General features: G+C 39.7%; 1 protein-coding gene across 1 annotated transcript in view; it reads left to right on the forward strand.

The window, feature by feature from the left end:
• Nucleotides 1-24,794, forward strand: part of FHOD3 (formin homology 2 domain containing 3) — a 563,825-nt gene that overhangs the window by 9,992 nt on the left and 529,039 nt on the right. Inside the window, exon 2 of the mRNA XM_026654142.2 lies at nt 23,700-23,764. The gene's annotated coding sequence lies outside the window, so the exon portion shown is untranslated. The remainder of the gene's footprint in view (nt 1-23,699; nt 23,765-24,794) is intronic.

Below are 24,794 nucleotides of genomic sequence, written 5' to 3' on the forward strand. Positions count from 1 at the left end.
CACTGAAAGGCAGCAGCAACAGCAGCAGGACCCCAGCTATGAAATCCTTTCCAGAAAAATACTGCTAGCTCATGACTGGTGGTGTTGAGATTTAAGTATAAAACACACCTTTCTGATAAAACATTATCCCAGAATTTCTCACACATGCAGTGTCCTGCTCCTCCAGAGTTCTGGGCTGTCCAGACTGCAACACTGACTGTGGTTTAATAACTAGTTTGCAACACTCCTCAATTAAGACAAACATATTCTTCACATTTGCATTGCAGCCTTTCTGCCTCAAAACCATATCTGAAGCATCTTTGTGTCTCCACACTGACTCCCTAAAAGTGCCTTTACCTATGAATCATGGGAAAAACTAGGCAGAGTACTTGAAGGACCTACTGACAGAGCAGTACCAGAAGCATATGGGGCAATCCATTCTTCGATTGATTAAATTAATGACTAACTTAGTCCTAGGGTACTTAGGTAATTGGCTGAAGCAATTTTGGCTCCATTAGCAATTATCTTTGAGAACGTCTGGAGGACGGGTGAGGTCCCAGAGGATTGGAGAGGGCAAACATAGTACCTGTCTGTAAAAAGGGGAACATATAGGACTTGGTGAGTTACAGACCAGTCAGCCTAACTATGATACCTGGAAAGATACTGGAACAAATTATTAAACAATTAATTTGTAAGCACCTAGAGGATAATAGGGTCATAAGGAATAGTCAGCACGGATATGTCAAGGACAAATCATACCAAACTTCCTTCTTCGACAGGGTTATTGATCTAGTGGATGGGGGGGGAAAGCAGTAGCCATGATATATCTTGATTTTAGTAAGGTTTTTGGTACAGTCTACATGATATTCTCTTAAGCAAACTAGGGAAATGTCTAGATGAAATTACTAAACGTGGGTGCACAACTGGTTGAAAGTCTGTACTTATAGTAGTTATAAATGGTTTATTGTCAAAGTGGGAAGATGTATCTAGTGGGGTCATTCAGGTTTCAAAAAAAGTGCACGTTTAGTCTTGAGAAAAGACTGAGTGTGGACCTAATAACAGTCTTCAAATATGTTAAGGGCTGTTATAAAGAGGATGGTGAAAAATTGTTCTCCATATCTGCTGAGAGAAGGGCAGGAAGAAGTGGGCTTAATCTGCAGCAAGGGAGATTTAGGTGCGATATTAAGAAAAACTTTCTAACTATAAGAAAAGTTCAGCTCTGTAATAGGCTTGCAAGGGAGGCAGTTGAATCCCCATTATTGGAGGTTTTAAAGAACAGATTGGACAACAGGTCTGGGTATACTTGGTCATGCATTAGCCTACATTTCTATGATTTCCTATAGCAGATTGCTGGCCAGATCAGTTACATGATTATGGTTTCTTTTCTGCTGCAAACAGTCACACAAAGCAAGCAAGCAAACACACAAAACAATCACCAACCCCTTTCCTCCCTCCCCTGCCAATAAAAATAACAACAAAAAATGCAGAGCTGGTGACAGGAAGACAATCATGTGATGGATTTAGTTTCTTTTATGGAGTGAAACACAACTACCTGATCTCAGTTCTTAATCAAGCAACCACGTTGTGTGTGAATGTAAACTGTGTTCAAAACCAACCATGTGAATAATTGGTAATAAACTCAGTTAAAGTGATATTGCGAACAAGGCCTTACTTCCTGATCTGTACTTCCAGTCTTAACACCAGCTGACTAGTCTGGCAATTAAGCTATTCTGTAAAATCCAATATCTAAATTCCAGACCAATCGGGCAACATCCACAGAGGACACAAGGCAGATGCACTTCCTCTTGCTAGTTCAACCTTGTGATCAAACACCTTGTTGTGGTGGTTTGAAGAGAGAGTTAGCACCTAAAACTGAGGAGATCTGGCATTCCCTTATATGTAATGTGACAAAGTTCCTCCTCTATCTTGGTGGGTCCTGCGCTTATTGGCGGATTTTCTTGCCTCAGAGATTCACCATGTGGGTTGGGGAACAGCCCAGAGACCTTACCCTCTGGAAGAACCTACAGTCCAGGTCAATTGGGAGGTTTGGGGGGAACCTGGGCCTGCCTTCTACTCCGGGTTCCAGCCCAGGGCCCTGTGGACTGCAGCTGTCTATAGTGCCTCCTGTAACAGCTGCATGACAGCTACAACTCCCTGGGCTACTTCCCCATGGCCGCCTCCAAACACCTTCCTTATTCTCACCACAGGACCTTCCTCCTGGTGTCTGATAACACTTGTGCTCCTCAGTCCTCCAGCAGCACACCCTCTCACTCTCAGCTCCTTGCGCCTCTTGCTCCCAGCTCCTCACACTCTCGCACTACAAACTGAATTGAGCTCCTTTTAAAACCCAGGTGCCCTGATTAGCCTGCCTTAATTGATTCTAGCAGCTTCTTCTTAATTGTCTCCAGGTGTCCTAATTAACCTGCCTGCCTTAACTGGTTCTAGCAGATTCCTGGTTACTCTAGTGCAGCCCCTGCTCCAGTCACTCAGGAAACAGAAAACTACCCATCCAGTGACCAGTATATTTGCCCTCTACCAGACACTGTCACAGTAGTGATAGCTTATGATTTTTGTTGACTTGAATACTATTGATGACTATAAAGTTAAGTGTGGAATCATGGGTTTTGTGCATTCTTAAATCCACCATGAAGTTTCACTCTGTGCCAGATGGGAAAATGCTATTGCCACAAAACAAACAAACAAAAAACCCCCCCCACCAAACCAAAACTAAAAAAATCCAATTCCCTCCCCCAAAGAAAATCATATTGACCAAAATAAGGAAAGATTTTTATGAAGCAATCGCAAATTTGCTTAATATAAATATATATATGTTGGCATTTCTGCTGACTTAAGATAGGACAGAACCAGGTGTTCTGGTTGAGGCTATTTAAGCTGATCATGTTTTGGAGGAGGAAGGTAATTACTGTTTGTTAAGACAGTAGGGATCTCTATACAATATATTCGGTCCACAGCTTTTCGGGATCTGTACTTCACAACTTGTTTCCTGTGAAATTATCAACTTAATTGAAGAGTGCTAAAGCCTGGGTCTTTCCTTTGATATATTGCAGGGTGATTTGAAGCAGAAAGGAAAAGTTTATGAAAGATTATCCAAGCAACTTTTTTTCCCTACTTGATTTACTTTTCCAATCATTTGAATGAAAAAAAAAAGCAGAAGCACTAATGAATATTCTAGGTCAGAATTTTAAGTAATGCCCTGTAACTCCCATAAACTGATTAATTAAGACCCCTTCTGAAAGATCCCGTAAGTCCTCTGCCATGACTGTTGCATTGTTCAGTGAAATTCAGGCACCATACCTGACATGCTTCTGCTATGGAACCAAGAATGTGTACTATGAAGTTTGGAGCACTGGGTATCTGTATGGATTCCTCACCTGAAGAGATGGAAGCGTTAAGCTGCTAACATATCAACTGCTCTTTGAGAGACTGATATACTTAGGGTAAAGTTTCACTTATTTTACTCCTCCCATTTTTCTGAGTGAGGTAGTGCCCCATGTACCCTTATGGCAGCAGTGATGCTTTTGATTTTCTAGGATCCTAAGAGTTGTTTCAAGGCATCAGCAGTTGTTTCAGGCATGTGAAAAGAAAGGATTATAATGGAAATCTGCATGTAACACAGGGGTAGGCAACCTATGGCACATGTTCCAAAGGCGGCACCCGAGCTGATTTTCAGTGGCACTCACACTGCCCGGGTCCTGGCCACCGGTCTGGAGGGCTCTGCATTTTAATTTAATTTTAAATGAAGCTTCTTAAATATTTTAAAAACCTTATTTACTTTACAACAATAGTTTAGTAATATATTATAGATTGAGAGAGAGAGTTCTTCTAAAAACATTAAAATGTATTACTGGCACACACAACTTAAATTAGAGTGAATAAATGAAGATGCGGCACACCACTTCTGAAAGGTTGCCGACCCCTGATGTAACATGAACTCTGTAGTGCTGGCTACTGGTCAATGTTTTTGTATCGTAGCTGTAGCTAGGAAGCAGTATGGAACCAAGTTCATGATAGGTATTGATAGCAATCAGAAAATTATAATGTGAGGACTACGATATGTGTTTTAATACAGCTAAATGTAAATGTATACATCTAAGAATGAAGAATGATGGCCCCCAATCCTGTAAGTATGGCCTATCTGGAGGAACAGTGACTCTGAAAAAGATTTGGGCGTTGTGGTGGATAATCAGCCCAACATGAGCTCCCAGTTTGACTCTTTGACAAAAAGAGACAAGTCGATCCTGAGATGTATAAACAGTGGAATCTGCATTTACCTCTGGTGCGACCGCTGCTGGAATACTGTGTCCAGTTCTGGTACCCACAATTCAAGAAGGATGTTTATAAATTGGAGAGGGTCCAGAGAAGAGCCACAAGAACGATTAAAAGATTAGAAGACATGCCTTATATTGGTAAACTCAAAGAGCTCAATCTATTTATCTCAACAAAGAGAAGGCTAAGGGCTCAGTTGATTACAATCTGTGAGTATCTACATGGAAATATAAGTATTTAATAATGGGCTCTTCAGTGTAGCAGAGAAAGGTATAACACAATCTAATGGCTGGAAGTTGAAGCTAGACAAATTCACACTGGAAATGAGTAAATTTTAGGGCTGTCAATTGTAATTAACACACGCGATTAACTCAAAACAAATTACTTTTTTTTTAAAAAATGAGCGTTAATCACACACCTCTGGAGACAGGACTTGGTGGTGGCTGGGTGGGTAGGGAGGCACTGGCTGTGGCAGTGAGCAGGAGGCGGCCAGGGACAAGAGACTGTAATATCCAGACCAGACACACAGATTACCAAAGTGCCTCCCAACTCCTCGGAACTTGTCTCACGCCCCCTTCCTCTGCATTAATTATTGATTTGGTTTACATGAGGGGAGGGGTGAGGGCAATCACCACCAGCCGTGAGGACGTGAAGCAAGGAAAGGGTGCTTCAGAGCCGCTGCCACAGTACCCCACCCCCTGTGGTGACTCCAGCAATCCTCTTCCCCCCCCCCCACTGCACTAGTGGATTATTACCCTGTTCTGTAGTCTGTAAATAAGAAGCGGGCAGCATTATCTCCCGTAAATGTAAACAAACTTGTTTGTCTGAGCGATTGGCTGAAAAAGAAGTAGGACTGAGTGGACTTGAAGGATCTACATTTGTATTGTTTTATTTTTAGTGCAGTTATGTAAAAAAAAGTTTTATATTTGTAAGTTGTACTTACCTGATAGCACTACTGTACTTGTATGAGGTGAATTGAAAAATACTATATCTTTTGTTTATCTTTTTTACAGTGCAAATATTTTACATAAAAAATAATAATATAAAGTGAGCTCTGTACACTTTATATTCTGTGTTGTAATTGAAATCAATATATTTGAAAATGTAGAAAACATCCAAAAATATTTAAATAAATGGTATTCTATTATTGTTTAACAGTGCGATTAAAACTGCACTTAATTGTGACTTTTTTTGTCTATCTCACGATTAATCACACATATTTTTTTAATCGTTTGACAGCCCTAGTAAATTTATAACCGTGAGAGTAATTAAATTGGAATAACTTACCAAGGGTAGTTGTGGATTCCCCATCACTGACAGTTTTTCAGATTGGGATGTTTTTCTAAAACATATGCTCTAGAAATTATTGTATGGAAATTCTATGGCTTTTGTTTTACAGGAGGTCAAAGTAGATGATCACAATGGTCCCTTCTGGCTTTGGAATCTATGAATATAGGAAACATTAAAGTAAAGATATCTCTCATCTGTACTGGGCAAGAATCTGAAGTTTGTCTCACCATGAAGTGAACAATGACGGAAGCTTTCCCTGTTTGTGCTTTTCTTAGGGCCATATTTTAGTGAAAATAAAACCTTTAAAATCACTGTCTTCTCCATTCAAAACTCTGAGATTCTTCTGTTTTCTAAAATGGGAAAAATCTAGGATGGCAAACTTTAGTATGTTAAAAGAAGGCTCATTCAAAAGCTCACAAAATGACAGCATGAGCTTTCTACCAGGAACAAGTTTTCTTGTGTGCTGTACCTGATCATGAAAAGTATGATTTTTTAAAAAATAGTCACTGAGTGAATGTGAAGACAGCAACTGACCCTTAAATGTTCTGGGAGCTTTTGGAAGGTAATTATGTAATGTGGGAAAACTGTGCCATAAAAAACACAGAAATAGCTATCATGGTGATTCAGAAAGCGGGGTGAGGGGAAGGTGAGAGGGAAGGGGAGGCTTGCACTTATCTCAGATTTCTGTTTCACAGAATTCACCATTCAGAGAACAAATGCAACAAATGACCAACCTTTTTGAACTCAGTGTCATTCTTCATATTATGTAACAAGGAAGTGACTTCTGTTTGGGCAAAAATCATCACTTTGTGGTGAAACATGGGAATGACTCTGCCTTGAACTTTACTAATACTTCAATATTCAGTAATAATGAGTAATTAGCAGAGCAGCTTATGTATTACAAAACATATTTGCTGAAATAACATTTTATTTGACACTTCATTTAGAATTCTTCTCTCCTCTCTTCCCCCCTCAAAAGGAAGAAAGCCCTGACCTAGCTACTATTGGAAGAGTAGGTGGTTATAAAAGCCAATCAGTGTACATCTGAGGGGGCAGACAGTCTCTCTACTGTGTAAGCTTCTACATCGTTAGCGGATGAGGCTGTGATATAGAATCAAATTTAGATGGACACTTACATGTGTAGGAAAAAGGTATTTCTTCTGTATGACTGTGTGTCATTTTGCTTTCAGTTCCACTTATGTATAACGCTTGCTGTGCAACCTATATATGCTGAAGAAAAGGGAAGTTAAATTAGGGCTGCCAATCACAGTGTGATCAGTATTGAAGATTCTGCAGGAAAAATATATGATCAAATCTTGCTTGATTAATTAACCTCGAGTTTTTTGCTAGTTTACCATTATATACAATGTCCTGATGCATTAAAATTACTTCTCTTTTCTTTCTTTGCAGTGTATGATTTACACTTTGCAACTGTAGGATGCTGCCTGAGTGATTTATCTCTTTTCTTCCTAATTAGCCTTAAAAAAAATTATCCAGAAAACATGTGTTTCCAGGAGGTATTGATAGATTTTTTTCTCCTCTTCTGCTCCCGTCAAGTCAGATATGTTGTGATCCAGGAACGTTATGTTAAATGAGTGGGGTGCAAGAGTGTTACAGGAATAGTATACGGACATATTAGGACTATCTCTATTGCAAACCTTTAGATGGGGAGGTTAGGTAAGGAAGAAAAGCCTCATTAAAATCATTTAAAGATGAGTGTATGTGTTTGGAACGTGACAGCCAGCAGGAGACAGAAGAGGTCATTGATGCTGAATGGGCATCAGCTTGTAATATACTTCAGAGCCTTGGAGGTGAATCTCGGCATTTAATAGACTTCTCAAGCTCCTTTGTTTCCTTATGGAACAAAAATGCAAGGAACGAGAAAGAGACAGCTGGATTGTGATATGCTAAGCTGTAAAGAGCTTCAAAAAGGTTACTTGTTTTGATAAGATTTTCTGGTGGCTTTGCAGAGAGATTTTTAATTTTCTCCCCCTCCTTCTCCCAAAAAAGGCCTGGCTTTCATAAAACATTTTTTTTTTATTAAACATCAGAAGTGTTATCACATCTCTTGAATCCAGAATTGAGTGGAGAAACATGTTACTGTGGAACTTCAGTCAAACCATTGCTTTAACAGCTTTGAAATCAAAGGCTAGGATTATGCTGCCTGATTAACGGCAGGTTTCGGGTACACTTCCCTTTTTGTGTGTGTGCCGGCTTTCAGCTCTCTTGCAAGGAACACTTGATAGCCTCAAGCACTTGAACTCTGGCAGAAATTCCCATATTTTAAACTCAATAGGGAATAGCTAGTTTTTTGCTGACAACATGAAGTACCCTAGAGTATGAAGTTAATCTGATTGTTAGTAGATTCCCGTTGGATGGAATGCAACATTTTTACTTACTGAAAGTTTGAGTGTCATTTAGGTGGGTGGTGCAAAGGCCTCTGGATATAAGGTTTGTGAGCTCTAAATTAAACAATGTATAATCCAGTATTTAAGCATCATGAAAGAATGTACCATAGAGCAAAGGTTCTGCTCTCCATGTGCTGTTCATACCTTGTTGCAAGAAATTTGTTTCAAATTGGGTGTTGCAGCAGTTCATGTTTCCTGCAGAGTAAAATATTCTCTCTTGGGAGCCAGTGGATCCCCTAGAAAATGAGGTTTGTCAGTAGATGCTGTTTCATTAAGCTTCCATTCAAAACAATAAACATTGTTACAGGAGAAGGGCAGTGTGTACTGAGAAACCTGAGTACCCTGAAAGGCTCTCATAACAATGCAAAGCAGTGCTATGCATGTGTACATTGAATGCTTTTTCCTGAGTGTAGTGTCTGTTTTAGATAGGTTTCCACTGCACTTAGATTGTCCCACCAGATAGTAATGAATGCATAACTGTCATGTGGTGTGTCATCAGATTAAATAGGCTTTGTATACTACCCTATAGAAAAAATATTTTCTCTTCATACCGTACACATTACTTAAGGATTAATTATAGGTAATTTCTCTTCCTAAACATACACCCTTCAAAGTCATGGCTCTTGCTAGTTTATCCCAGAGGATAGCTTGATTCAGAAACCCATCATGTTTCCTTTGGCAATGGTCTTGAAGGGCAATGGAAGTCACATTTGATTCTCCTAGGTGAGGATCTGGTCAAGCTAAACTGATACCTGGCTGTTCTCATATTGTTACCTGATTCAGAGCCATCCTGCAAACAGGATGGCTGGGAATGATTAGCAGATACTGAGCCTAAAGAAAATGGTAACAGTGACCAGAAGACTGAATAAAAGAAACAAAACAACCCCACACTATAATAATGACTTAAACTAACAAAAGCAAAGATATTGAGGTGGGTTTACCACAACACCCTCAACTTCTTGCTCCTTTTGCTTAAGTCAGAGTGGAAGTTAGGGTGTAAATCTTGATTTTGTACCAGTAGTTATACTTAGCATTTATGTGGTGCTTTATATGTTGCAAGCACTCCACAGATATTAGCTAATAAAACTTCACAGTGCCCCTGTGAGGCAGGTAACTAAGGTGTATCCCCATTTTATAGCTGGGAAAGTGAGAGAGAAGCATCAAGCTACTTGGCCCAGGTCATGCAGTGAGTCAGTGACAGAGCCAAGTTCAGAGTTCAGGACCTCCTGACTCTCACTGCAAGTACTCCACTGCTTGCTTGAATCAGTGCAAATTTGAGCTTTTGTATTTATTTTTCTCTATAAATCTAGGGGATTTTCAAAGTCTCTCTCTTGGGAACTCTCAAGAACAGCGGGTCAGAGCAGGCTTACCATGTTTAAATTTTGCAAAAACTTAAGTGAGAGTAGGATACAGCCGTTACACTCTGAATAATAGTTGGTCCCGAACCTGGGTTCGAAGGGCCGCTGATGCACCCATAATACCACCTGATGGATCTACTAGTGACAGGGGAATTGGGAGCCCTAAGGTCTTATACGCCACTAACGGTACCGACCAAAGGGGCCTGATTAGAGGAGCTCCAGCATCCTTGATTGGGCTGGGAACAGTATTTAAGCCAAAAAGAGTCACAAGAAGTTGTCTGTTGAACAAGGTGAATCCTGGCTTGCTGCTGCTACAGACCCTATTGTCTGCTACCTGACTCCTGGTCTCATCCCTGGTTCCTGACTTCGACCCTGCCCTTTTCCAGGCTCCTGCCCCATGCCGTTTTCTGCTCCCTGAGCCCTGTCACCCTGATTTCTGACTACTCCTGCTCCAACCCTCCGCTATGGCTCTTTGGCTTTTAACTCAGTGCTATCCCTTGGCTTCAGTGCCTATTTTCTGTCTCACCCTGCCTCCAACTTTTGGCTCTGACACCTGGCTCCTGATTTCAGACCTGTCCATTGGTCTCTGCTTCCTGAACACAAGGCTGACCACCAGGTTAGACTGCCCTTTCCCCAGTCACTGGTACTGGTCTTCCACAGACCCTGACAAAAGAAGCCAAAGACTTCTCAACAAAAATCATACAAAACAGGGCTCCTATCAGAGCTGAATTTGGTTTCCACTCATGGGCACCTTTTCAGAACCTGTCTACCTGTCATGGGGAATGTAGCAGAGTACTGGCCCTTTAAGGGAGTGCGAGCGGCCACTTACCCCATTCCAGATGTCCAGAGTAACAGAAGCGGTCACTGGGAGAGAGAAAAATAATGCCGGGGATTAATCAGTGTCTGGGAGAAGGAAGGTCTGGGGGCCATCACAGACCACTGTTCATTTAAGGGACCAGAAGCCTTGCAGAGTATGTGAGACAAGGCTCCCCTGTTTCCCAGCCAGTGCAGACAGGTGTTTGGAGTTATTAGACCCACCTGGGCAGGATTAGGGAAATGTTCAGGCAACTGAGTGAATGACTCAAAAGGAGTCTCCAAGCACAGTTGGGGGGAGCTACTGCATTGAGATGCTGAGGGAAAGAAGCCAGCCAGCACACAGCCCCAGGAAAGAGGGCTCTGCAACCCCTAGATTTTGAGGCGTGAGCTACAGGCTGGGGAGGCGAGGACTGAAAGCAGAACACACAGGCCCCAGGAAGGAGGACTGTGGAACTCCTGAACGTGAGTGGGAGAGTATACAGGCTAGGGAGGCCTGGACTGGGAATGCAGAGGGTGAGCTGTAAAACGAAACTAAAAGGGGAACTGAGTAATCTGAATAAACTGTGAAGAGATGGGGAATATTGTTTCAAAGATTTTGGTTATGACTGGATAGTTCTGGGGAACGCTGAGGGATACGGAGCCAGGATGCCTGCAGGGCCACCTCAGGCCACAAGGGGGCATCTTGTGGTGGTACCTGTCTGCAGGGAACATTTGGAGAAATGGTTTAATAAAAGTACCAGCTTGTCTAGTAATAGACTTTTATTTCTAGAGAGCATGAAGTTACTGAAGTTTTAGAATCAAACTACCTTTGGATTGGGCAATTTGTTTTCTTTCATCATCATTTTATTAGGTTATTATGTACCTCTGTACTTGCGGTAGTTGCCATGCATTAGATGCTGAGTCTCAGTCCAGCCAAGGGGAAGCCAAGTCCCCAGGAGCTCAGCAGAGCTCATTGGTGTGAGATGTTTTATTACAGAAATTTCTGATTTTTCAAAGAATCCTGTAAAGTTTTAGTAACGGCGTTAAAAGAAGATTATCAGAAATGTAATAGCCTGTGGTAGATATGAAGGACAGGAGCTGGTAGCTTCACTGGCTAGGTGCAGGAGCAATGCTTTGGAAAGAAGCCTGCTCATCCCTACCAATCATTGCTGCTGTGAAGACAGAGGTTGTTTCTTTCCTGGGTATGTCTACATTGCAGCATGTGTAGATAGATCAAACCTAGGTCAGATACATCTCAGGGGTTCTCAAACTGGGGGTCGGGACCCCTCAGGGGGTTGTGAGGTTATTACATGGGGGGGGGTCACGAGCTGTCAGCCTCCACCCCAAACTCTGCTTTGCCTCCAGCATTTATAATGGTGTTACATATATTTAAGTGTTTTTAATGTATAAGGGGGGGGGGTCACACTCAGAGGCTTGCTATGTGAAAGGGGTCACCAGTACAAAAGTTTGAGAAACACTGATCTAGCTAGTGTGAGTACCAAGAGCAGTGAAACTACTGCAGCATAGGCTGTAGAACCCCACCTAGGAGCCCGGGTACTTACTCAGGTAGCTAGCCCATGCTCTCGTGGCTTCACTGCTATTGTTACCAGAGCTAGCTGGATTAAAGCCAGCTTGGGTATCTGTACAATTGTTGCAATCACACCCTCCAGTTGCAGTATATACGCTATGTGAATGACTCCAATGCCTGCCTCTGCTGCTACTTAGCTTATGCAAGTGGCAGTATGATGACTTCACAGCTGCCCATTAAGTTCTGAGGAGCAGCAATGAAAGTGACTAGGGACTTGTAATTTTGCTGCTGTGGGGGAAAGTTTTATGAGCAATAGCGGAGGCACTGGAATTGTGTGACTGCATGCTTAGAAAGACATCATTGCATAGATTTGCATTCAGTTCACATTTGGAGAGTTATTTCACAACACTAAGGGCTAGAAGCTTCATTTTCTTTTTAACATGAAAATTTAAAAGCAGCAGCAATCAATAGTTAAAGACCTATTCTCACCTGGGAAAAATTCCTATTCACCACAGTTGAGAGGATTTTTTAATCCCTGGTTTTAGCAAGTCTGTGCTCATGGACTTTAATGAGACTTGTACCGCTGGAATTAATGTAATTCTTTGAAAATTTACAAAGGTGATTTATTATTGTTTATTCTCATTATTTATATTACAGAAGTATTTAGACACTCCAGTCAGGATCAAAGCCCCATTGTGTTAGGTGCTGTACAAATACCCTATAAAATAAATTCCCTATCCTGAAGAGCTTACAGTCTAATTAAAAGAAAAGATACAAAGTGGTGAGTGTAGCAAACAATAGAGAGGATGGGGGAGGGAAGATTAGAATAGTAGTAAAAGGAATGCATGGTTACATAGACCACCTATACGCATAATTTGCAGTTTTCAAGTATGTGTTTTAAATTTGTAAATCAATCGAAAATGTTAGTAAATAACAGTGTTTTACATGACAGTAGATTTAAATATCTTTTTGTTTCGCGGAAGGCTTTTTGCCATCATTAATATGTCATCATTAATATTGTAGCTGTTATTGTTTGTCCCTCATTTTGAACAGCTTACAAGGAATAAATATGTGCAGAATGATGTATTGTGTGAAGGCATTTGTTAAGTGAACTAGTAAAGGTAGTGTTATTTATGTGACATTTCAGTCCATGCATAGAAGAATCCCATAGAAAAGGTTCATTTAAAATCTCTAAATTAAACCAAGACAGTGGAGTTAAAACCCTTTAGTTTTGGGCAATGACCCTTACATTCCTCAGTGCAGAGTATGAGATTTTATGTAACTGATCTATCTCTAATTGGAACAAAGAAAAGTGACCCATACAGATGCTCTTTTGAAAATAATTTCCCATTTAATAAAAGATGTAATATTTATATTGAGCAGAGGTGGAAAAGAAGTGGCCATTACACAGCCTTGGTCTTTTGCTAGAGATTAGACCATTGTTTTGGTCTTTGCCAGGGGAGAGGTATGAAGAACAGTGGTTTCAACTTGAGCTATTTAGCAAGATATAGTTTTGAAAAACCAGTCAAGCCAGTAATACAAAGCCAATTTCTTTCAGCTTCTCAGATTATTGGCGAGGAACAACTGATCCACAGTTCCTGTACACTATCAAAATGGCATTAAAATTACTGACTGTATACTTTGGCCAATACTCAAGAAAGTACTAGAGCATGTGCTTATGTGCTTGCCTGAGCTGGGGCCTTTATTCTGAAGTTTAATGTGTCAGGCCCTGTAACCACAGCTCTGTATCTTCCATGATTGTGCGAATGTAGAATTCTACACAATCTACTGCACAATATATCCCTTGCCAAAGAATTGTGCTCCAGTGACTAAGCTTTATTATTTTTGTAATGTTTCTGATCTTCACGGATATGAAGATCAATCTTAAAAATATGAAGTGATCATAAGCCAGTGCTTGTTTTCCACAGGGTGCATACAGTCTGAAACCACAGGGTGCATATAGTCTGAAACGGTCTAAGGGGTACATTACAATGGGTTATTAATTTTGAAACCTAAATACGACAATTTCATTGTCAACATTTTAGCAGACTAATATACTCTTCCCACAGTCCCAAACGGTCTTGCATGGTAATCCAGGTGCCAGAATCCCCAACTGTGCCCTGCCTGACTGCCAAAATCTCCAGCTTCCCTCTTTCAACTTCTATGATACACTTATGTGCTGTTAATGCAAAAATTGTTTGGCACATTGAAGACTTGGATTGAGAAAACAAATTGAATTTAGTCACAAACTAAATAACACAGGGGCCGCTGCACTCATTCTACTATTCATTTGTATATGTAATTAATTAAAAATCTCCATTTAAAATATTTTAATTGAAGTTGCTGCAGATTTTCCAGTTTGCAACACCAGGGCGTTGTAGAATCAAAGAATCTTGCAGCAGATTTTATGTCCCGCTTGTAATGGAGTGCATAAGGCCTTGCTGTTAACTTCAACGGATGTTCTACTACTGACTGCCACTTTGGTTATTCTGTCAGTTGGGACTAATGCCCTAAGGTGGCTTTGCTTTTTCACTTGAGTGTTTGTAGTTTTGGACTACTAAGGCACACACAGAGCTATCCACAGTTTATTGGATAATATAGCATGTCCACAGGCCAAAAGTGCTATATGAAATCCTACAGTGGACTCTTTTACCCTCACATTGTGTGACATACATTTTATCTAACCCCAGCCAGTTAGATGAAAGGCCATATCAACCGCTCTGGGATCCAAACCAAGGTCCTCTAATGTCAAAGGGCTAATGTTCAGCCCATTGAGCTCTTGCAGCCTTTTAATTTCCTTTGTTTTACCTCAACATAAATTTCAGAGCCCTGAGTGACCAGAATTTTGAACTCTGATGCCCTTGACACACACACAAACCCTCCTAGATAAGTAAAATCAGAAAAAAGGAGAAATGGGAAAGAGTTTCTGTTTTGTCTCCTTAAAGCAGTAATGTTTGAAAAGGGCCAGTCCAGAGCAGTTTAACGTTGGTTCAACAATAAATTTACTCAGTAAATTACATTTGCTCTCCACCTCATCAACCACACCTAAGAAAAAAATCCATCAATAATGAAAAGACTAGTGTCTTAGAGACAAAGCATATGTCATTTTAGGTCTGGTATATTTTATATTTTAAACAGTCTCCAGGAGTAGAATGTACCCAACTTCTCTACATTGTGTGCTCCATGTTCTGCGCCACATATTCCTGGTAATCAGTTAGAACATATAATATCAGGTAATATTCAGTCAGCAATAACCTAATGAAAGAAAGCTGAGAAATAAATCATTGAGGGGGATGTAATAATTAAATAAGCGCCTCTCATTCACAAGTAGCTGATCATGAATGTAACAACTAGGTGGAAGGTTGCATCATTTGTCCTGTTAGAATGAAATACATTTTATTTCCTAGCATTTTAACTAGGGGGAAAAAGTCCGGCCACCATTATGCCTTATTTCCTCAGTAAAGGGATATAAGCATTGTAGTCAGATAACATTTAAATACAAATGTAGTTGCACATTTTGTAATTCCCCCAGCTACCCCTCAAAGTATACTGATCCTTTCTGTTAGAGACATGAAGTAAGGGCCGATCCAAAGCTTTTTGAAGTCAACAGAGCTACTTCCACTGATTTCAGTTTGCTTTGGATTGGGCTCTAAATGAGGTCAGTTAATAAAATGTTCTGTAACTTCCCAGTTTTAATGTGTTGGGTTTTTTTTTGGATGGGTGTTTGAGGATGTATATCCAAAGTCATGCTACAGGTCTAATTTTTGCATTTTGTATACTTTTTGAAGACTATTTAGATTCATAAATGCCCATGAAGCCCAGGATTAGTGTTCCAACAGCAATGTTAACTCTCCCTCCTTGCCCGTATGAAACCTTGGAAATTCAGTGTGGCTTAGGGGAGGCTGTGTACAGGACTGAGATGCAGAAATTCTTGAAATCTAATAGTGGCTTTGCTACTGTCTCACTAAACATCTTGCTTCTGTGGTGTGTTAAGTGGCTCCCAAATGTAGTTTTGTGTACTTGAATAAAAATATAATTTGCAAACTTTGAAGACCTACTTGAGCACTCAAGCAAACATTTTTAATTAAAAATTATATAAAAAGATTATAAACATTTCACATATGTCCATTCCCATCACAGCTGATAATAAAAATATTTGTCTGCAATGTACCCCTTAAAAACTGGTTGCAGTTTAGAAAGTAACTATGGATATTCTACAGTAGTCTGACTATAAAAGCATTCCTTGAGTTTTTTGATGTATGAAATCTCCCACACATCATGGAGGAGCACAAACCTAAGTGGGATAAGGATATAAGAGAACAAGAAAAATTGGAGGCAATCCAGTCCAAGTAGACTACCTGAGATTCTGGATTAGACTGATTCCCAGCTGAATCTATAAAGTATAAAGATATATTAGTAACCTTCTTACAGAAATCTATATGCTGTAATTTAATGGCAACATCTTACCTGTCCGCCTAGAACCCATTACAGTACTTGTGAAGCCAGGAAAATTATGAATGACTGTGCAAACTAGTGGCCAATCTCATTGAAAATGTAAATATGTTTGGCAGTCATGGCAAAAAGTTTGGAAATAAAACTTCCAAACACTATTAATCCCGACCACATTGGATTTATTAAAAATAGATTGCTGTGTAGAAGTAGGCAAAGGAGAACCTGGAGCTGCTGTCATATTAGCATTTAGCAGAGGAAGAGCATGTATGTTTCACATGTTCCTCTGGTGTAACTTCTGACTTCTATATAAGGCATAATTGTTAATAGGATAACATCAAACTCTTTTTGGGTTAGAAAGAACAAAAGGAGGTGCTCTCTTTCCCCCCTCTTGCTCCTCCTCCTACTCTTGAACCACAACTGTGCTGCTGTAATCAGGCAGAGTCCTCAAATACTGACAGTATGTAAACCAGTGTATAACAATGAAATGTTGCTTATCTTCAATCCTAACTATGGATTTTTGAATATATTCTTTATTTAATATATTTATATATATTTGGAACCCTATTTAATTACAGGTAAAAAGGGGGGAAATCTGAGATTTTATCTATTTCCAGAAAATGCTTTACTGTACACTTTGAAAAATGGCACTTCAAATGGCTCCCTTAAACTGAAGCATCAGAGAGCAAGCATTAGTTTATCAGCATTATTAACTTTATTTCCAATGGCTGACATAGTCATGTTGTGCATACAAGGGGAATTCATTGCTATCTCCTGAAGAACTCTGGATTTAAATATATGTTAAGGTAGATTTCACTAAAAGTAAGTCAGATTTTGAAAGTTTGAAGTTCACTTTTTCTACTGACTTGCCTGAACACAGTAAAACAAATCCTATGCAGTAGGTTGTGCCTTTACTGCACATCTTTGTGATTCTAGGCAATAGTTTGTGCATATGGATTTATTTGAAAATGGAACCCCACACAATCATTTTCAGTGCGCTTCTGAAAAGCCATCAATACTATGCTGATGAGGGCAATATAAGAACCTATGTAGAATAGAATAGCAGCCTTGGATTCATTATGAGTGGGTAGGGCAGTTCAGTATTTTGTAAGCACAGACTGGGCTTTGATTTTAATAGTTACGAGCTCCAAGGCAAAAAGAAGGTGAAAGTTTTGAAATCTTCCAAAAGGTGAAGAAAGACATACTTTTCAAAATGACTATCCAGTTAGAAAAAGCTGATATCCCAGCTGTATTTTGGGATTTTTAAGAAAATTTAGGCTGGTATTTGTAAAGGGCCTGGTTTTCAAAGGGAGTTGGGTGTCTTATGCCCTTTAAAGTCCCAGATGTAGCGTACGGATTTAAGTCTTGCTTTCACAAATATATGCATTCAGATGTGATTTGTGGAAGTTAGAGAGGAAGAGCTTGATCATTCCTCTACCAATATTGTCCTGTTAAGTTTTGAGAGTGCAGCATTTAATTTATTCTTTCTCCTTAAAATGTTTCTTTTGTTTTCTCCTTGAAGTACAAATTCTGCCTAGTTATCAGAGCTACAATTCCGTAGTTTGATAGGCTGATAAGAGCGGAGAGAAGTAGCGTGCAAGTAATAAATAGTTATCACCTCCAGAGGAGTGAACGTGTAGAGCTTCCTTTGTTTTGATTTTGATACCTGCCATGGTATACGCCTGCACACCTGATGGTGGTGAGGTTGTTTTATGTGCATACTGCCCCTCCCATCGATTTGTCCTGGTGATCAGTGGGACCTTTGGGAAAGTTTCTCACTTATCTGAGAACAAAATTCTCACAGATGATGAATGTTGGCAGGTGCTTTGTAGTCTTATTCATTCAAAGGTTAGAAAAGCACAAAAAGTTTATATGGCTATTAAACCACATCGCCCCATGGAATGTCCTCTTACATTTTTGTAAGGTGTTTTGTTCTGTTGACATCCCCCACCCTCCCATTGTATAGGCAAGTGTTACGTTAACATGGGGAGAAAATATTAATTGATTTTTTTTAAGTGATTGTCATTTAGGCTGTACTTATGGGTCTGGGGTGAGATTTCATGCTGTGGCTCTAGAAGGTACAGTCCAGAAGGAAGTGGGGCTATGGTGGCTTTAAGCCACCTTTGTAACCTTTGATCCTGGGCTGTGCTGGAAGCTGAAGAGGCCCCTGGCATAACTTATTCAATCCTGGGGATCGGTTTAAGGGCTTGTCTTACATGGTGGCTTATGTGCTCTACAGGTGTGTGATTCCTAAACGTGTTGCGCATTAATCGGTCTGTTTAGAACCTGCTACTGGTGCACTTTAACATAGTGCTGTTTGAAACAGTACTGCATTGAAGTGCACTAGAGAACCTTTAGTGTGCAGGAGCAGAGTCTACCTGGACCAATGAATGTGCAGCACATTAGTGTGCTTTAGACATTACATCTCATCATGTAGACAAGCCCCGAGTTATGGCAGCCTCTTGGATCTGCCCTAAGGGCCACTGAGCTACCTGGAATCTTGGCAGTGTTGCATGCTACGGACATGCCTTTCCTGACCCCAGCCTTGCTCTCTATGCCAGAGTTTGCAAGAGGACACCTTTATGTCTGTCTCCATCAGTGCCTGCACCGAGAGACTCCACCCCAAATTAGAAATGGGATTTTTAGGGCCCCTCTATGCCACTTCAGACCTTTTACCTGACATAAAGCAGTTGGAGCAGGATGGGGATCTCACCCTGATAGGCCTTCCAACTTGCCCCAATGCTGTTCCTTTTGTGCTGCTTGTTTTGTTCTCTTTTTTACATTGTTAGTATATTTTATGGAAATAACTGGTGTTTACTTGTTTGTTACCTTTTAAAGTTTTAATAGTAAGGCTACCTATGGACCAAAGATTTAAGAGTGTTACATACACAGTCAATTCAAGTAGATGCTCTTTTTATGCTATGGCCCAGATCCAGCAAAGCATCAAAACCTGTGAGTAGCTTTAGGCATGTAAATATCAAGATGTATGGAACTACTGATGCATTTAAAGTTGTGCTCCTGCTTAAGTACTTTACTGGATTGGAGTTTATATATTTTTTTCCTTTGATGACTGGGTGTTTTGGATTTCTCCCAGACTTGAATTAATACACACTTAGTATTAAGTTAAAGGGTCAGCAGCTCTATTGAATACATACTGTATCAGTTTTCTCTTTTCTTGACCTGTGACTGTCAATGAAAGGATAACAATGCTACTTCATGCTTAGATTACACCTTCTGTCCAAAGGTCTCAAACGTGAAGAGTTTTCAGGAGTGTTTTCGCCTTCCATGGATTCCAATGAGGGTTGGATGTGCACAGAGGGACATAGTGGGTCAAAGAAGTCATGAAGTAGATACTTGATCATAGAGCAGAAAGTTGGAAGGTCATCCATTATATTTCTTGGCTTCAAAGCATGATGTACACATTGGATAAAATGCTACTTTTCATACTGCTTTAGCCACTTACATATAACCATTAAAAAATCAACATCTCAAGTTCTGTATATTGTTCCTACAAAAGGAATACTGTTAATGTGTTATTTGTGGTGCCCCATAAATGTAAGTCTTCATTATTGTATTGAATTCAAATGACCTTCATATTTCATATATGATACTGTCATATCTAATTATATTTTACATTAAGCATTTACTGGAGCTAGTGAACTCAGATTTCACATTGCTTGAAAGAAAATATTTATGGGAGAAGCCACTTGGTTTGCTTGTAATGTTGTATATTCCTTTTGTTGCTGTTAAAATATACATCTAGTAGAGTATGTTTATTTATCCTGGAATAAACTTCATTTTATCTTCTACAGAAAAATACAGTCTTGTATTTATGGCAATGTTTTTTTCTTGGTACATGATTGTGATAATAAACACTGAGCTTAATTTCTCTATTACATGAACTATTAGGTACAGAAGTTGGAATATTTTTTCTTCACAATCTATTAAACACAAATATAATAATTAGCGGAAAAGAAAAGGATAACTGTGACAAACCCAGGGTGAGGAAATGTATATAATTAAATAGTAGAAAAGTTCCCGTCTTTAAATGCCAATTGTATTAGTTTCTGAAATTATGTTAAGTTGTGCTTAACAACCAGGACCCATGCCATGATTTAGCTTTTATTTTACCATAACATAATACTAATACAGCTCTGTGTACAAGTAGGTCTCAAAGTGATTTAAAAAGGGTAATATCATTAGTGAACTGTATGGCATTTACTCAGTCTAACCTCAGAAGAATTAAAAACAGAATTGACAGAGGTCCTCCGATAATGGTGATCCTCTCACTAAACTATCCCAGCTCCTTAGCTAGTTGTTTAAAATGAAGTTATACTCTGAAGTGTAACTCTCTTTGTGGGGGTCCATATTTGTTGTGTCTCAATGACTTACAGGTCAGAGTTAACACAACAAACTTGTACCAGAATCTGACTATTGAACACATCATCATCATCAATTATAAAGATTCTGCAGTCCAGCCTTAGTAGACATTTTTGATGATGATGCATTACCCAGACTGAAATCTATTCACACTTCCATAGCTGTCTTGTGTGGGGAGTTCTGGGAGTTTTGCGTTTGACAGTAAAATAAACAGATACTTTTGATTAATAAAGCATTATTTATGCTTAGTCAGTTTTCTTTAATGCCATTGTGATCTGGAAGTTTACTAGATAGGTGATATTTATATGTTAGAAAGGTTTTTAAAAGTCTTTATCCTGAGAAGGGCAGAACTGGGAGGGATACAATGATAAGGAACTGATCAAGAATGTCAGAACTGAGAGAAAAGGAAGAAGACTCCCTTTACTATACCTAATTGCTAACTTACAATATTAGAGGAATCAAGAATGAAGTTATTTCCTGGCATTTAAGTGAAAATCAAATAGCAGTATCTCCATGTACTGGTGTCACCAACATGACTGGTAATAATTAACCTGATGACCAGTTTCCCTTTAATCCCAGTGACTGCCTGTAGAATAAGATCACGACAAACAGAAAGGGCAGCTATGGTTTCCTTTCAATAGCAAATTGCCCTTTTTTTTGAAACTTCATCCAATAGGCTAACCACTGATTTGAAGGCGAAAAAGCAATTTGTGTTTAGAAATCCATTTTGTTGGCAGCATTTATTGCCACATTTCAGTTTTTTAATTTTTGGTGATGTGTTTTCTGACCCACTGCATGTTGAACAGAGAAAGCTTATAAATTCTACAGCTGGCCTGGTTTAAAATGGCATGTTTCAGAGAAAGGAAAGAATAAATCTCCATTATTATCTTGGGCATTCATTACCTGAGTTCACTGTTTGTTTTTTTGTTCTCATGACTATCCTTTCTGTCCGTCTATCTTAAGTACTTACCTGGCTCCATTAGCGTAGTATCTGAGCACCTCAGTCTTCACCGCGTTTGTCTTCACCCCATCCTGCTGAGGTAGGGCAGTGCTATTATCTTCGTTTTACAGGTGGTGATCTGTGGCACAGAAAGACTATGTGACATGCCCACGATCACCGAGGAGACCTGTAGTGGAGCAGAGAATTGAACCTCTGACTTCCACATCCCAAGCTAGAATCACCAAACCATCCTGCTCTCTTCATAAGGGAAAGGTCATCCGTTACGTCAAAGTATTAATAATAGTGCAGAAGAAGGAGCATAGAAGACACATTTTTTCACCTTTAGAAGAGCCATCATGCTGGGATACACCGTAGTAAGACTACGGTGCAAATCTGGTGCATAGAATCATATGTCAATGAGTGGTACTAAAATGAATATCTCACATTAATTTGCCACTTTTTATCTGAAAGGATCCCAAAGCACTTTGTGAATTAGATATTTCACACGAGTCATTGCACTTTTGTGCTGGAAAAGGGCAGCTGTAGACAGAGCACAGGCCATAAAACGCAGAAGGATATTGTGTCCAGTTGAAATTTCAGGAGTAATTTAGGTACACAGATTGTCATTACCAAAATTGGAATTTGTCCAGAAAACGGGTTAATATCCATACTATACAGAATACATGTGAGGGAATAGTATGTTAGTGTTTGGAATTTCAAAAGACCTGCAAATCTAGTAGTCCTAAAAGAGCTTTTATACACCGCTACCTCGATATAACGTGACCCGATATAACACTAATTCAGCTATAACGCGGTAAAGCAGTGCTCCGGGGGTGGGGGTGGAGGTGGGGTGGGGCTGCGCATTCTGGTGGATCAAAGCAGGTCCAATATAACGCGGTTTCACCTATAACGCGGTAAGATTTTTTGGCTCCCGAGGACAGCGTTCTATCGAGGTAGAGGTGTATTTTGAAATTTTGTTTTATACCACTGTAAAGAGAGAGCATTTGAAAACCAGTGTAATTTAAAGGTTTGATATAAACCGTAAGAAAACATATTATTGTAAGAGTGGCAGTGAATTCTTCAGTTACTAGTACATAAGCAATTCATTCTAACCTCAGTTTTCAGCCACTTGCATAATAATTCTTAATTTTTGCTGGCCTGGCATTTGTCTGAATGTGGATTTTTCTCTGGCAAATTATACTGGGAGAGTGAAAAAATACTTTTTTACTCTTGTTTAAAATAAAATTCACAACTGTTTTGCTGAAACAGCTATGGAAAGGAAGTTGAAATATGGCTTGATAGTATTCCTTGTTGAAGAGTAGAGCCACTGTATCGTCTGATGAAAAGTGGTTTTGATCTGATTGAGTTGTGACCCACTGAAAATTGCAATATGTGTATTGGCAGAAGACTTTGCACAGAAATTTCTCACTAAGATGGTAAATTGTGCAGCTAAGGCAGACTGTGTAGTATGTGAGCTTGTGGCTAACTTGTATGCACAGTGGAAAGATTAAGGCTAGAATGTGAGGTACAGTCCCATCCCACCCCTGCTCTTCTATTGCTCCGGAGGCAGTGTGGGGGTGGTGCTGGTGGTAAGAGAATAAGTTACTCTAGGCCTTGAAAGGGTACAACTTACTTCCGGCCTTGCATCTGGCCAGCTATTCTGGCTGTTGAATGGTGTGTGTGTGGGTGTGCAAAGCCAAAGCTCTGCCCACTTCCCGGCCACTTTCTTGGAAGGTAGAGTATCCAGAGATCAGGGACTATGTTTTAGAGCAGACCGAAGATCCACATAAGTCTGTCCAGTTAGTACAGCAGATGCGGGGAGGTGTAGCCTTACTCCTTTGCTGTGTCAGTAAGACAAGGATGCAGCATAGTCCTTAAGGAATGAGGAAGGCCTCCTTAAGCTTGTAGGAAAAATGGTACATTGTATTGATATAGAAATGGCATGTGATCATGTACTTAAAGACTCATCAAAATGCATATGCAGAAGGAATGGACAGAGTAAAGATTGCATATACAATCTTAAATTTAGCATTGTCTTTTTTAATGCTCGACTATAAAAGGCATAGGTACAACATTTCGAATCATGGGGTCTTGCTCCGTGATTGGGGTTCCTGGGAACTACAATAACACAATAATAAATAATATTTTTATGAAGGGGAAAAACCCTGCATCATTGCTTGGAGCTCCTTTAATGTGGTATTTCTAGTGATATTAGATGAGACTAAGCTTTTAGAGAACTCTTTGTGGTTTCAATACTCACATCAAGTTTTCCTCTTTTTTCCCAGGAGGGGCAAGAAGCACAGTATAATTCTGAGGACGCAGCTCTCAGTGAGAGTCCACGTCTGCATTGGTAAGTGAGGTTCTAAATGACAAAACAGAGAGTACTCTGGGATACGAGTTTGAGGAGTATGATGAGATAGGCTTGCTTTCTACAAAGTTAAAATGAATAGGCCATATCTTGCTCACCCTACTTGAAACAAAAATACCTCCCACTGATTTCAGTGGGATTGTTGTATGGGTGAAGTGAAGAGCGTTCTACTTTCATTAATAATCAGGGATTTATCTCTAGGAAATATCAAAGTGACTAGGCATTGTGGGTAAGAGCTGACATTACTCAATTTGGACAGCTGTTCCTGGATCCTGATTTGAAACATACCAAGGGATATGTAATAATGTTACTAATATAAAGGTCCCGTATTTTCAGTATTTACAAGTCAAACCTTTTCTTTTGAACTCTGGATACAGGATAGCTGTATCTAAACCTTTAACCACATTTGAGGAATTGACCCAGGAGCAAGCTGGAAAAAGGTTTAATTTCTAAGCAATTTTGATTGAAAAGGGTGTTGATAAGAAAACAACCAAGATGGGAAAGGGATTTGGACAAATAAATTGATCTGGATTAGAGGGTCTCTATATGGCAAGGCAGATATACATCTTCGATTTGTGTAGCTCATAAAGAATATTTGTATAAATGTCTTTTGACTCCAGATAAGATCAATCATATTTTTGCTACTAGGGAAGTGCTTTGTTGGAGGGCCGTGGAGGAAAGGGGAACATAGTAGCACACATGATGGTTGTGTCCAGAAACTAGACAGCTTTGGGAAGAAATTATTAAAGACATTCGTCTTCTGACATTTTGTCATCTTCCTAGAGATCTCCATGACCTGCTTACTTAATGCTCTACTAAAATGATCTACAGTTTAAACAGAATGAAAATTAATTTCTTTTTTATTGTGTTACTTTGTATTGCACATTATTGGAGAGCTATGACTTCTCCTCCAGGGAATTGTGGCATAGTAAAATATGGACTATCCTCGTAATGGAAAAGTTTTCACATCAAGTACCTATGCAAGAGAAGCACCAAAAAGAGAACAGGTATT

This window comes from Terrapene carolina, unplaced genomic scaffold, assembly GCF_002925995.2.
Source record: "Terrapene carolina triunguis isolate 2854851 unplaced genomic scaffold, T_m_triunguis-2.0 Scaffold183, whole genome shotgun sequence".
NCBI lineage: Eukaryota > Metazoa > Chordata > Testudines > Emydidae > Terrapene > Terrapene triunguis.